Here is a 15,502-nt window from a genome sequence, read left to right as displayed (position 1 = left end):
TTGGGGCGCACGCCCAATCTGATTTTGGTGCCCACTTTGAGGCCTAATTTAGCATGTAGACACTCCACAAAAATTCTCCAATAACCTCTTGCCAAGTGGCCTTCAGTTTAAGATCCATAAGTCAACATTTGACCGATGTCCTAAAACAGAAATGGCAGGTGACAGAAATTGACAGGTGTTATCTTAAATTCATCTCATGAATTAAGATAAGGCTTTTCTGAACTGGACTGGCTCCAGTCAAACTGAGAGAAATCTTCTTAAGGTTCTCTAGGTGAGTCAAATTATATTTGGCTCAGTCGAGATGAAAAAAATTACACAAGGAGAAAGTTAGGCTCAATCGTGTGCTAGCACGATTTTCTTGAACCTAATTGGATCTAATCCAAATCAATGAACTAGGCTAGCTCAATTGATGACATCCAGATCCTAACTCTTGTTTGTGTGACCCACATAGGTTTATTTTCGTATGGTAATGAGACATGTCGTGATCTCATCATCGACATCATTGAAACTCCTTTCGATGGATCAGAACTCTTCTGATTCAGACAATTAGAATGATCGATCATTAAGATCATTCTAATTGCTTTCAAAATTCATCAGTGACACCTAGCAGTATATGGTGGCAACTCATCAGAAATGAAGACGAACCTCTCGGTGCAGCTACCTATGTGATTGAGTTCCTCTATCATGAGTCCCGACTGAATTAGGGTTAAGGTAAACTCGTCAAACCCAATATCAGTCATTTGAATCAATCGATCGATTCAAGTCCAATGTCAAACCTTAATGAAATTTTTTTTCCATTATTTCACTCTACCATGGCCATGGGCTTAAAGACTCGATCTTTCGATCATCATAGGACTACTCCTCTCATCTACCGAGGTTGATATATCCCATCTTAGTGCAATCTGGTTCCCACAATGAATATGCTACAGCCAACATACATCTCAGAGTTTCGAATGGCTAGAAGATCGAGTTATGGTGTAGTCAAACTATAACACACTCAAGGTAAACTGTCGATGCACCTCAGATCAAAGAACTAGACACACAGCTGCAGCATCGAGCTAGTCATCGATGAGAAGGTAGACTTCCTTATGACTGCTCGAGGTGATCACGCTCAGTACTCTTATTCTCAATGAATATCTGTACTCTCATTCCGGTGTCTCTACACTGTAGACTTAAGACTCATCATCCTAAGAAAGCGATCGTACACCAACCTTCCAGATCGATCACCATCCTCATGATGATCTTATGGTCAGGAGCTGTTTATGAGTTAGTTATATAAATTCATGCCTTAAATTTTTAACTTTTGAAAATATAAATTAACATTCCTACTAATTCAAAGGATGTATCACAGACATAATGTACATAATGTGATAGTAGAATAACCCTTTTATTCATTTATAATCAAAATTATAAATTTGCCCTTACATTTATACAGGAATGTGTCAGCCAATCTGGCATCTAGGGCACACATCTAACAGACCCGACCCTGGCGGGCATGTGCAGGCGCGGCCCATGCAGCATCCACATGATCCACGTATGTGTGGCCATGGATCGAAGGGGTATTTTTCCTCTAGTTTCTCACGATCCACGATGGACCAAGTTCATTTTAGGGTCGTTTCTCACGGTCTATGCAAAGTTTCTCGTGGATTGAATTTTTATTCGAGGTTCATGGTAGTTTTGGGCACCACAGAAGATGAGATCGTAGATGTAGAGCATCAGATCTGCTCCATCAAGCATCTCGAAATGCTCTGGTGCCTCCTCAGCTTGATGCTGGCCTCGTCACCTTGGACATAGGCCATCCAGAAGGTGGCCGATCACACGGCCAGTTATGCGCTGGAGGCTACGGCGAGGGGCCAGATGCGGTCCCCTCTAACGACCGCATGCACTATCTCAAAATCCGTTGGCATCCAGAGGGTCATACAGCTTGAAGATCGGCATAAGAATGCTCTGATACCAATGTAAACTTTCATGTTAGATATTTCACCTGAACACAGAGATGAAGATCGTAGTGGAAGACAAAGATCGCAATAGAAGCCGACTTCAAAAATGTTCTACCCTCCTTCACCATGGACAAACAACTCAGATGGTGCTACACAAGATCATGGACCGGATCTTATATGTTTTCCACAGCAAACATGTAACATCCGATCCATTGGGCCTTAAACCCAAAAGCCCAAAAAAAAAATGAAGAAGACTCCCGTAGGGAGTCTTCTTTTCCGGACCGGCTCCTAATTGGAGTCAGAAACCTCATCGGAGAGGAGTCAAACACCTCTCCTCTGGCTCTATTTAAGGGGGAGACCCTTCTCCCTTCCTCCCATCATGAAAACTTGGAGCAAAACAGCGAAGATCGCTAGAAATCGCCCGTGAAAACCATCACCGTGCTTGCCGTGATTCCTCACCGAAAAGGTCGTCGGAGATCGAGGTAAGCATATGGTTCTCTTCTTCTCTTCTCTCCCTTCCTTCCTATGCCAGTGTGCACGTTCGCTGGTGACCGGAGTCATCGGATTTTGTCATAGGAGAGGTTTCATTTTTTTTGGTTTTCGGACACCGATGGTCGTCACCGGCCACTAGTTTGGGTTCCTCCGGATGGCAGTGTGCTCTCCTCCGACTACCGGCCATTCTCATGCCGGTCGATCGTCGGTCGGCCAACCTTATGAGGAGACCATTCGGTCCCCTGTTTCATATTTTTTTCACCCATGAAGACCACGGGAAGTAGAAGAAGGAAAAAAAAAAGAAAAAAAAATAAATAAATAGATAAATAAATAAATATGAGAGAAAATTTTTTTCTCTCTCTCCCTTCAGCCTGAACCATTACTTTCTCTCTCTAGAATTAGACTTTTTCTTTTACTTTCTCTCTCTAGAATTTCTCTCTCTAGATTGTTTCTCTCTTGATGGATTTCTCTCTCCAAAGTTATCCTTCTAAGATTAGCATAGTGAAAGACTTTATTTTGATGATTTTGATCGAGTTTAGAGAAGAGTCTGATTCCAAGTGAGGTTTTCATTTGAGATTTGTTTAGATTTAATTTTTAATTAAAATTAATGTAAGAATATAATTTTAGATAATAGGCACTGAAGAATCTTCTAGAAGTTAGTCGATCTATTCATTCAGTTCTCTATGAAAGATAAGTAATGAATCATCTTCTCGAGATATTTCATATTTATTCTGAAAATAAATAATTATTCTTTGAAATTATGTATGGTTTATGAAATTATGTTTTGAAAGAAAAGTACTTTTGAAATATTATGGTTCGTCGATTATGTACATGTTTAGTGAAAATTATGATATGTTATGATACAAAAGTATTTTGATGCAGATTGAATTTATGCTCTCAGCCTAACTATGTTTCAGTGGACCCTGCCAGTGAGGGTTGTGCGTTGGTATTTAGTGGACCCTGCCAGTAGGGGTTGTGCGCTGGTGTTTGTGAACCCTACCAGTGGGGGTTGTACGCTGGTATTCAGTGAACCTCGCCAATGGGGGTTAAACGTTGGTCATAGTCGAGGCTGTTGAGTTACGAGTATTTTAATTCGAATCAAATTTATGATTATATTATAATATTTGAAGAGATTAGATTTGTATTGAATCAGCATAAAATATATTTTTATGTTTATTCATAGCATTGTTCTTGAAAATTATATAAATATCTGAAATATCTAGTTGAGATATTTGTTACTTATTGGGCTGTTCTAACTCATTTTTTTTTTTTTTTTTTAGATTCAGATAATTAATTATGAGTATAGAAATTAATATTGGGACAGAGCTTTTAGAGATGAGATTTAGCATTGTCAACTTCATTGAACTTAGATCTATTATTTTATTTTTAGTGAAATTTTATTGGATGTAAGATATTTGATTTAATTACTTAAATTAAAATTGAATAATAATTATTTGAATTTATTCCATTGTGATCATTGATATCATGATGAGATGCCTTGCATGCTTATGGAGAGAGTTCTTCATAAGTATGCAGTAGTTGCTGCGACCTCCTGCTCGCGATCTCAGGCCGGGGGCATGATAATTAATATGATATCAGAGCATAAGTGGATAAATTATGACACATAGAATTAGACATAGTATGAGTGTAGATGGGTAGATATTAGAAATATTGGGATGTTAAAGTACGAGCATCATAATAAATCCATCCTAACAAATAGATAAATGAATCTAATAAGATTTTACTACTACAAGGTTATTATGCCTCTCCGTACATGGTTAAGCCCGAATCTTCTGGTGGATCAAATTGAAACTAATTAACTAATTAGTATTCAAGATAAATTTGGCAGATTCGATCAAGTAATTTTTAATTGGGAGCTATTCACCTTGATACATCTACGGTGAGTTAAGGGCACATCCCTCCCACTGATCTCACTTATCTGGCCAACATGATAGATTATATTTTGATTAGGTCACTAGTCGATTCGTGCAGACCCATGCCATTAAGGTGAATCAGTGTGACTGATTTAGATATCTTTAGACTAGCTTATGTCAAATCTCCTACATGACTTGGTGAAGTCAGTGGGAGGATTTGCAGCTTGCAGGTCATCTTCTTCTCTTATTCTTAAGTTAATAAAATTAAATTTTTTAAATTATTAGATCCATAAAATGATAGAGTTATGAGATAACTTGATCATAACCTCCTATTAAGGTACATAATAATGAGTCTAATATTCTAAATAGGTATTAGAGGTGCCACATGCCTGGTGTCTATTACGTATTGAAATTATCATTCATCATATGACCATTATGATATACCTTTATATCAATGCTTAGATTGATCAAGCTATACTTGGACTTGAATATTCATTTATTGGATGCACTTGATGTGTCATGTTAATGGTTGGACCTAACCAGGATTTTCAATGGAGGCACTACATGCCTACTGAAAGGATGCCTGGGGCAAAATCTAATTTCTAAAAATTATTTGAAGAAATAATTGGTTATGAACCTATCCATGGATGCACTAGGATTGACTGAGCCACACTCAGGCTTGAATGCAGTCTTTGTGGATTCTAGTATCTGCTAAAGAATTAATATAATTCTTTGAGTTGGAGGTAGAGACTATCAATTCATAAAAATAGTGAGAGAACCTTTAGACTAAAGTTCATATCTTCAGGATTAAAAATAATTTATATACTAATAGACTTATATTTCTTCTGTTAGTTATGACCAACACACTATCCCTCCGTACACTGTTGGATAGTGACAAGCTCATCGGATCCAAATTCGATAGCTAGTATCAAGAGTTGTAGATCGTCTAGGAGCATAAGAGGATTTTATACATCCTTGCAGATGAGGTACCTGAAGAATCTACAGCCAATGCTCTCCGTGCCGTAAGAGATACTTATATAAAGTGGCTCAATGATCGCATGACTATGCGTTGTATGATGAGGGCAGCCATGAATGATAAACTTAGCTATAAGTTCGAGGATGCGCAGCAACAAGAGATTATTCAAATGTTGAATGAGTCCTTCGACATCCCAAAAGATGCGGAGAGACATAAAACTTTCTGTGTAGTGTTCAATGTCCGTATATGAGAGAGAACTTTAGTCACTGATCATGTATTGTATATGATTGAGCAGATTGAACACCTTAGCAAACTTGGCTTTCCGTTACATAAACAATTAGGCAAGGATGCTATCCTCAATTTGCTACTGAAATCCTACCTATCCTTTCTCAGTCATTATAGAATGATGAAGTCTGTGGTGAACTACCATGGTTTGCTAGGATTACTACAGACTTTTGAGAAGGATCGCCAGCTCCAGAAGAAATTAGTAAATTTAGAGAGAGATTCATCTACAGGGCGTCGATCATTTAAGAGAGAAAAGAAGCAGAAGGTGCAGAAATCCCATGCCGTCAATCCTAAGCAGAGCAAATCATCAAAAGTTGATAAGAGCCAGATAAAGTACTTCTTCTATAAGAAGCTGAATCATTAAAAAAAAAATTATCCTACTTATATAGCCATCCTTAACCCAAACAGATCTATGAATAAGAGAAAAAAGTAAATGGTTGCTTCACAAGATACTTATATGATAACATCTTATAATTTCTCTATTTGTGATACTACTACTTGGATATTAGAAATTGAAAGTTTGATTAAGATATGCAATTCATTGCAGGAACTACAGGTAACTAGGAAGTTTTGAGAGGGCGAGTGGTTCCGTAACGTTGGAGATGGAAGTCTTGTTTCAATTCTAGCCTTGAAAACTATGCAGCTTGTCTTCGAGTCCAGTAGTATCATGTTAGATGATTGTCATTATTGTCTCTCCATTTTAATGAATGTCATCTCTATAAGTCTTTTGGCCAAACTTGGTTTCAAGTTTATAATAAAAAATAATTTTTGTGATATCATTTTGAATGATACTGTAATTATACATAGACAATTAAAATATGACATATACATAATATCACAGCCTGTTAGTGTAATATACACAGCCAGCAAATGTCCTAAATTAGATAACGTCAGTGAATCCTACCTTTGGCATTGTAGGCTTGGTCATATGAACAAGAATATGATTGACAGGTTGATCAAAGAATGTATCCTTGAAATAGATGATTGTGAATCATTACCAACCTGTGAATCCTGTCTACTTGGTAAGATGACTAAGTCACCTTTTAATGAAAAAGATGAAAGAGCCAGCGATATCCTAGATCTAAAACATACTGATGTATGCGGACCTATGAATATATGTGCCAGAGGAGGATACTACTACTTCATTACGTTTACAGACGACCTATAGAGGTATGGATATATCTATCTTATGAAACATAAGTCAGAATCATTTGAAATGTTCAAATAATTTTATGCTGAAGTAGAGAAACAGACTGAAAAGAGTATTAAGATTTTTCGATCAGATCGAGAAGGTGAATACCTCACCAATGAATTCCTGACATATCTAGAAAAGAATAGGATTCCCTCCCAATGGATCTCTTTTGGAACACCACAATATAATGGGTTGTCTGAGAGGAGGAATCAAACTTTGTAAGATATGGTCCATCCATGATGGAATTTGCGAGTCTACCAATCTTCTTTTGGGGATATGCTCTAGAAACTGCCTGCTACATTTTAAATAATATGCCGAGTAAGTCTATCGATAAAACTCCATATGAGATATGGACTGAGCGTAAGCCGATGCTCTCACACCTTAGGGTTTGGGGGTGTTAAGCTTATGTCAAGCATTTAAAGATAGATAAGTTTGGACCTAAGTCTGATAGATGCTTTATTTGTAGGATACCCAAAGAAAATTAAAGGGTATTACTTCTATCTTGCTACAGAACAAAAGAATGAGTCGCTGTATTTCAAAATATCAAATCCATCTGATGGATTACCCTAGCCAAGATTTTGCTAAATTGAAATACAGTGACTCATTCTTCTCCAACTCTTGGAGTGGTCAATCCTATCTCGATCACACTCTGACTTTGCAAGTACTTGACTATGCCCAGAAGCCTTCCATCCCTGAATTAGAAATTCAGTTAGTCCAGTACCGAAGCACAGTGAGTTGCTTGCAAGTCACTGATGCAATCTCAGGTCTAAGGGACACTTATACCTATATCCCATCAAAGATATTCTCGACAGCAGAATGCTCTAGAGTTGGTCACGTTCAATGATGATGTACTAGTACATCTCACCTGTATGCCATACCAGTGTCTCCACACTCTTTGGTTAAGAGGACAACCAACCCATATGGCCTACAGTGACCTATGCTCGATAGAAGCTGTCGTCCTTATTAATAGCCTATCATTTGGTCATGAACAGTTTTAAGGACTAATCGATAAATCCTCTCTTTATCGAACTTAAATAGTCCTAAGGACTTCATCATAACAACGAAGTTCATTAGAAGATAAAAACTTATGATGAAAATGCTAAATATATTTTATTTATTAACAAATCAATTACAATACTTGGTTGCTCAACCGTCAACAGCTTGACAATTGGTTTTTTGGGACACATTTTCCAACAACTCCCACTTGTCCTAAAGCCACTCGGCACAGTATCTAATACCCATCTTCGACATGTGGTTGTCGAACTCCTTTATCGCCAGGGCTTTAGTGAAGGGGTTGGCCAGGTTCTCCTTTCCATCGATCTTCTGAAGGTCGACGTCACCTCGATCCACGATCTCTCGGACCAGGTGGAAGCGGCGCAAGATGTGCTTCGTCCGCTGATATGTTTTGGGTTTCTTCGCCTGAGCTATGGCACCAGTGCTGTCATAGTAGAGCAGAACCGGACCATCGAGGGAGGGTGCTACTCCGAGCTCGTTGATGAATTTTCTCAGCCACACAGCTTCCTTCGTGGCATCCGATGCTACGATGTACTTCGCTTCACAAACAGAGTCTGCCACAGTATGTTGCTTGGAACTCTTCCAGCAGATGGCTCCACCATTCAGAGTAAAGATATAGCCCGACACGCTCCTACTGTCATCATGGTCAGATTGGAAGCTAGACTCTGTGAACCCCACAAGTTTCAGATCTGACTCGCCATAAACCAACCATTGGTCTTTAGTATTTCTCAAATACTTAAGGATGGCTTTAACCACTTTTCAGTGATTTTCTCCAGGATCAGATTGGTATCTACTCACTACTCCTAGTGAGTATGTCACATCTAGTCTTGTACATGTCATGACGTACATGATAGATCCCACGGCTGAAGCATATGGGACTCTACTCATACGCTCTCTCTCTTCAGGAGTTGTCGGACAATCCTTCTTAGAGAGAGAAATTTCTTGGCCTATCGGTAGATAGCCCTTCTTGGAATTCTCCATGCTGAACCTCTTCAGCACAGTGTCTATGTACATGGACTGGGATAACCCAAGCATCCTTTTAGATCTATCCCTATAGATCTTCATCCCTAGGATGTAGGATGCTTCACCTAAGTCCTTCATGGAGAACTGTGATGACAACCAAACTTTTATTCCCTGTAGTGCGGGGATGTCATTCCCGATTAAGAGAATGTCATCTACGTACAAGATAAGGAATACCACAACTGGACCATTTGCCCATTTATAGATGCAGGGCTCTTCTCCATTCTTAATGAAGCCATACGTTTTGATCACCTTATCAAAATACATGTTCCAACTCTGAGAAGCTTGCTTCAATCCATAAATGGATCTCTGAAGCTTGCACACCTTGGACTCATCTGTGGATGTAAATCCCTCAGGTTGTATCATATACACCTCTTTCGTCAGCTCTCCATTCAGAAAGGCTATCTTTACATCCATCTTTCAGATCTCATAATCCAGATGGACAGCTATTGCAAGCATTATCCGAATGGATTTTAGCATTGTCACAGGGGAAAACATCTCGTCATAGTCAATACCATAACATTGACGATACCCCTTGGCGACCAGACGGGCTTTATAGGTCTCCACCTTTCTGTCTGCGCCCCTCTTCCTTTTGAAGATCCATTTACACCCAATGGGTTTAACCCCTTTAGGTGGGTCAACCAATGTCCATACATCGTTGACCTTCATGGACTCCATTTCGGATTTCATGGCTTCAAGCCATTTCTCGGAATCAGGTCTCTGCATTGCATCCATATAGGTGATCGGATCCTCATTATTCTCATCAAGTTCGATGGGATCACCGTCCCAGACCAAGAAATCATAGTATCTATCCGGCTGACGTGGTCTCTACCGGATCGCCTTAATGGTGCAGGTTCATTGGGCTCCGGATATAATCTAATCATATCAGACTCAGGTTCAGCTATTGGTGTCGGTCCTTCTACCTGTTGAACTTCATCAAGTTCAACCTTAGAGGCAACGGTTCCTTCACCAAGGAACTTCTTTTCTAAAAAGATTGCCTTAAGGCTGACGAACACCTTTTGTTCATCAGCATGGTAGAAAAAATATCCTTTTGTCTCTTTGGGGTACCCTATGAATGAGCATTTGTCAGACCTAGGTCCAAGTTTGTCTGTGACTAATCATTTGACATAGACCGGGCACCCCCAAACCCTAAGGTGTGAAAGTGCTGGCTTATGTCCCGTCCATATCTCATATGGAGTCTTAATTAGAGACTTACTTGAAATCCTATTTAACAAATAACAAGCCGATTCGAGTGCATATCCCCAGAAGGATATCAGCAAGCTAGCAAAAATCCATCATGGATCGGACCATGCCTAACAGAGTCCGATTCCTCCTTTCAGACACACCATTATGCCGTGGTATTCCTGGAGGAGTCCATTGGGAGAGAATCCCATTCTCCCTTAGATATGTGAGAAACTCACTAGAAAGGTATTCTCCTCCTCGATCAGATCGAAGAGTTTTAATACTCTTCCCAGTTTTTTTTCTACTTTACTTCGAAATCGTTTGAATATTTTAAATGAATCTGACTTATGTTTCATCAGATAGACATATCCATATCGGGATAGGTCATCCGTGAAAGTTATGAAGTAGAAATTTTCACCTCTAGCACTGGTGCTCATGGGCCTGCAAACATCAGTATGTACTAGGCCCAAGAGCTCAGTAGCTCTTTCACCTTTTCCAGTAAAAGATGACTTGGTCATTTTACCAAGAAGATAGGACTCACAGGTTGGAAGTGATTCACAATCACTGACTTCGAGGATTCCCTCTTGAGTCAACCTATTTATTCTGTTCTTGTTTATATGACCTAGCCTACAGTGCCATAAGTAGATATCTAACACACTATCTAATCTAGGGTGCTTGCCAGTAGAATAGACTCTTATCAGGCTTGATCTTTTTGGTCTGGCTCTGCACATATGTCCCAGCCTGAACTTGCACCTTCTTGACTTTCTTCTTCTTGTTCTTCTTTTCTTTCTCAAAAGGTCGAGAACCAGAAGACGAACCTCCCACTAAGTTCACCGACTCCTTGTGAAGTTGGTGATCCTTCTCAAAGTTCCGAAGCAACCCCAGTAACCCATGGTAGTTCTTTTCAGGCTTTGTCATTCTATAATGAGTGAGGAATGGGAGATAAGACTTGGGCAGCGAGTTCAGTATTGCATCTTTCCCAAGCTGCTCATGCAAGGAAAAGCCGAGCTTACTCAATCGTTCCATCAGCTCGATCATGTACAATATATGATCAGTGACAGAGGCACCATCCCGCATTTTGGCATTGAAGATGGCATAACTAGTCTTGTGCCTCTCCACGTCATCGGGTGTGCCAAAGGCATCCTCCAACACTTGAAGCATGTCCTTTGACTGAGCCATCTCGAATCTGTGACTGAACTCATCGCTCATGGCAGCCAGTATGATACAACGCACCATAGTCCGATCACTGAGCCACTTCTGGTAAGTGTCTCTGACTGTTCCACGTATATTGACAGCTGGCTCCTCAGGTGCAGGATCCATTATCACATATAGGATCCGTTCATGCTCCAGGACCATCTTCAACTTTCAGTACCAGCTATCGAAGTTGGGTCCCACCAACTTATCATTGTCCAACAATGATCGGAGCGATAGGGAAGTGGCCATATTTGCACAAAGGAGAACCATAACCTAATTAGTAATTGATTCATTAAACCTAAAGATTTGGACTTTAATCAAAAGGTTTCTCCCACTATTTTATTCGAATTGGTAGCCTCTACCTCCAATTCGAGGAATTACCCTAATTCCTTAGTGGGTACTAGAATCCACTTAGACTGCACACAAGCCCAACTTTGGTTGGCCAACCCATGTACATTTAAGGGTAGGTTCATAACCAATTATTTCTCTAAATAATTTCTAGTAATTTTAATTTTGCCCCAAAAAACTAATCAGTAGGCTTTGGCCTCCACTGTAAGGATCCGGTTAGGTCCAACCATTAACATGATCATACTTGGTGTATCTAACCAACGAATGATTAAGCCCAACTTTGGTTGGCCCACCTAACCACCATTAGAGAGACACTTTCAAGTCATCATATGATGAGTGATAATTTCATTAGTCAACAAGCACCAGGCCTTTGGGTCTGCAATGATTATTGAGTTAATGGACTCATTATCAAACACCTTAATGGGAGGCTATGACTCAGTTATCTCCATAACTTTATCATTTTAAGGACCTAATAATTTTAGAAGATTTAAATAATATAGAGGATGAGGTTAGATGAACCAGCTTATCATGATCCTCCCACTGGCTTCATCAAGTTAGCTTAAGGGAGATCATTAAAAGGGCTGGTCTAAGAGCACCTAAATCAGTCACACTGATTTACCTAGCTGACATGGGTTAGCTCGAATAGTCAAGTGATCCGATCAAAACATAATTTTATCAAGAGGCCAGGTAAGTTTGATCAGTGGGAGGGTCTGCCAAAGCTTGCCTTAGACACCATCAGAAATGGTCAGGTAAGCGGGCTCCCAATTAAAAACCACCGATTTGGTTTACCTTAGACACCAACTGGTTTAAGTAGTTTCGATTAGATCAACCTAACAGTTCGTGCTAGACCGCTTAGCCAAGAATCAAGTCTATTTGGTTCTCGTTAAAGACATGGACTTGACCAACTACAACTATTGTAATTGATCTAGAGAATCCTTGACCTAATCTAAGACAACAATTGATTAGATTTAGTCAATTCTCTAATTAAGTCCATCTTCAATCTAACCATAGGTCTAACCCAATTAATGGACCTAATTCCCACTAACCCATTAACCCAATGTGTTATGATTTGTGTCTTAGGTTCTTCAATTCACAATCCTAGAACCTAATTAAACAACTTCTTAATTCTTAATTAAGTTTTGGGCTGAGGGTTGGGTTTGGCTTTTCAAAAAATAATTTTCATATTTGTAAAATAATTTTACAATATGATTCTACCAACCATATTGCATGTTTGATTCATAATCAAGATACAAGTGAAATAAACATGAAACTACTTTAGATCTAATCTAAACAGGTTCATGTAATTGAAACAATTTCAACTTTGAAATTAAAATATATAAATATAGCATGAATTACATGTTGATCATATCAACATGTTTCTATACTACATCTAATGTATGTATTAAACAATAGATCAGATCTATTACCTTGCAAGTTAGACATTCTAACCTCGCTGATCCAGGCTTGAGGATGATGTTGCAAGCCGCACATGCGTCTGGCCTCTAAGAGTCGTCCACACGAGCCCATGAATCTCGATCAGAAGTCCTGCTTCAGGAAATCAGAACAGTATGCTAGTACTGTGCTGATCCTTCTTTAATGGTTGATCAGGTGCCTCCTTCTTCTTGATTTAGACTCTTCCAAAGATGAAAAGTAAAAGGAGGAGTTTCAAATCTGAGACACTCTCAGGAAACTCAAGATGGAGGGAGAAAGATATGAAAACAAACAATCCTAGAAGAAGACCCTCTTCTTCTTCTCATTTCTCTCTCTAGACACCCTAACTTGTATCTTTTATATCTCCATGACCTAAAGGTCTTTCTCTCTGATTTTTGGATGGACCAAAGGTCTCTCAAATATTTATCTTCTTCAAAAATTTTATAAAGAAACTCATCTTATATAGAGAGATATGATAGAGTCCTTGTCTAGGTCAAATACCTAGTCAAGGCTTATCCAAACATGGCAAGATAAGGAGTGCTCAACTCTTGAGCACCTCCTCATTATTTTTGTGCATGGATTACTAGAAAAGGGTGCAAAATATTTACCCTAAAAGTCATGAAAATTCCAAAAAAAAATTGGATAAATTTGGTGCAAAATTGAAAGAGTTTTGGATTTCTAAAACTCTATCTCATAGAATTCGAAATCCAAACTTATTCCTTTTTGATTTGATCCAAACCACCTTCCATGTAAGAAAGAAGAAAGGAGACCTTTTGTGAACATGGGAGAGACCTGGGAGAGGGCTTTTGTCACACAAAATAAGAGGAGATTGGCGTTGAATGAGAGAGAGGGCATGGGGAAGGCTTATGTGGTGCAAGGTGGAATCCTAGTCTTACTAGGATTCTATCTTATGACTTGTTTTAATTTGATTTCTCAAACCAAATCAAACCAAAATTAGATCAACCCAATTAAAATAGGTCTTAACCCAATTGAGAACTTAATTTAATCAGATTAAATTAGATTTAAATCTGATTTAATTTTCTAATCAAATTAGAAATTAGATTGACCCAAGTCCTAGTTGAACTAGGACTAGTTTTTCCTTGCACTTGGCTTATCCAATAAACCAATTGGACTTGATCCAATCAAGTCCAAACTAAATCTAATTAAATCATATTTAATTAGGCTTAATCTCAGCTCATTGGCTTAATCAAATTAAGCCAATTAGCAATCGAATTGCTAATCGATCCTCCTGCAACACTTGCACTGGGTTAAATGTCAATCGTATTGATCATTTAACCCTAGAATGATTCTTAATCGTTGATCAACCATCCGATTGGATCATGAACTCTAATGTATGTGACCTCATAGGTCCGAACCTAAGCCGGTAGTATAGAAATAAATTTTTATACCAATCGAAGTGACCATCTAGCAATGGTATCCGACGATCGGATAGGTCGAATGTGTAGAACAACATCCTTAGAACCCATGCGGATATAGTTTTCATATAATTCATCCTCTTGACCAAAATGATCATAGGACACCTCAGAGTTCAACTGTCAACTCTGATCAGGTTGTCCACATTGTATTTCAAAATATCAAATCCATCTGATGGATTATCCTGGCCAAGGTTTTGCTAAATTGAAATACAGCGACTCATTCTTCTCCAACTCTTGGAGTGGTCAATCCCATCTCCATCACACTCTGACTTCGCAAGTACTTGACTGTGCTTAGAAACCTTTCATCCCTGAATTAGAAATTCAGTTAGTCCAGTACCAAAGTATAGTGAGTTGCTTGCAAGTCACTGAGGCGATCTCAGGTCTAAGGGACACTTATACCTATATCCCATCAAAGACATTCTTGACAGCAGAATACTCTGGAGTTGGTCACGTTCAATGATGATGTACCAATACATCTTACCTGTATGCCATACCAGTGTCTCCACACTCTTTGGTTAAGAGGACAACCAACCCATATGGCCTACAGCGACCTATGCTCGATAGAAGCTGTCATCCTTATTAATAGCCTATCATTTGGTCATGAACAGTTTTAAGGACTAATCGATAAATCCTCTCTTTATCGAACTTAAATAGTCCTAAGGACTTCATCATAACAACAGAGTTTATTAGAAGATGAAAACTTATGATGAAAATGCCAAATATATTTTATTTATTAACAAATCAGTTACAATACTTGGTTGCTCAACCATCAACAGCTTGACGATTGGCTTTTTGGGACACATTTCCCAACAGCTCTCACACCTTAGGGTTTGGGGGTGTCAAGCTTATGTCAAGCATTTAAAGATAGATAAGTTTGGACCTAAGTCCGATAGATGCTTTATTTGTAGGGTACCCAAAGAAAATTAAAGGGTATTACTTCTATCTTGCTGCAGAACAAAAGGTGTTTATCAGTAGCCGGGCAGCCTTTTTGAAAAAGAAGTTTCTTGGTGAAGAAGCTAATGCCTATAAAATTGAATTTGATGAAGTTCATGAGGTGGAAGGACATAAAATTAAATTTGATTAGTGAATCGAATTTGAAGCCAGTAGAGGCACCATTA

Source organism: Elaeis guineensis, chromosome 8, assembly GCF_000442705.2.
Source record: "Elaeis guineensis isolate ETL-2024a chromosome 8, EG11, whole genome shotgun sequence".
In the NCBI taxonomy this organism is placed as follows: domain Eukaryota; kingdom Viridiplantae; phylum Streptophyta; class Magnoliopsida; order Arecales; family Arecaceae; genus Elaeis; species Elaeis guineensis.
Note: the sequence above shows the minus strand (reverse complement) of the source record.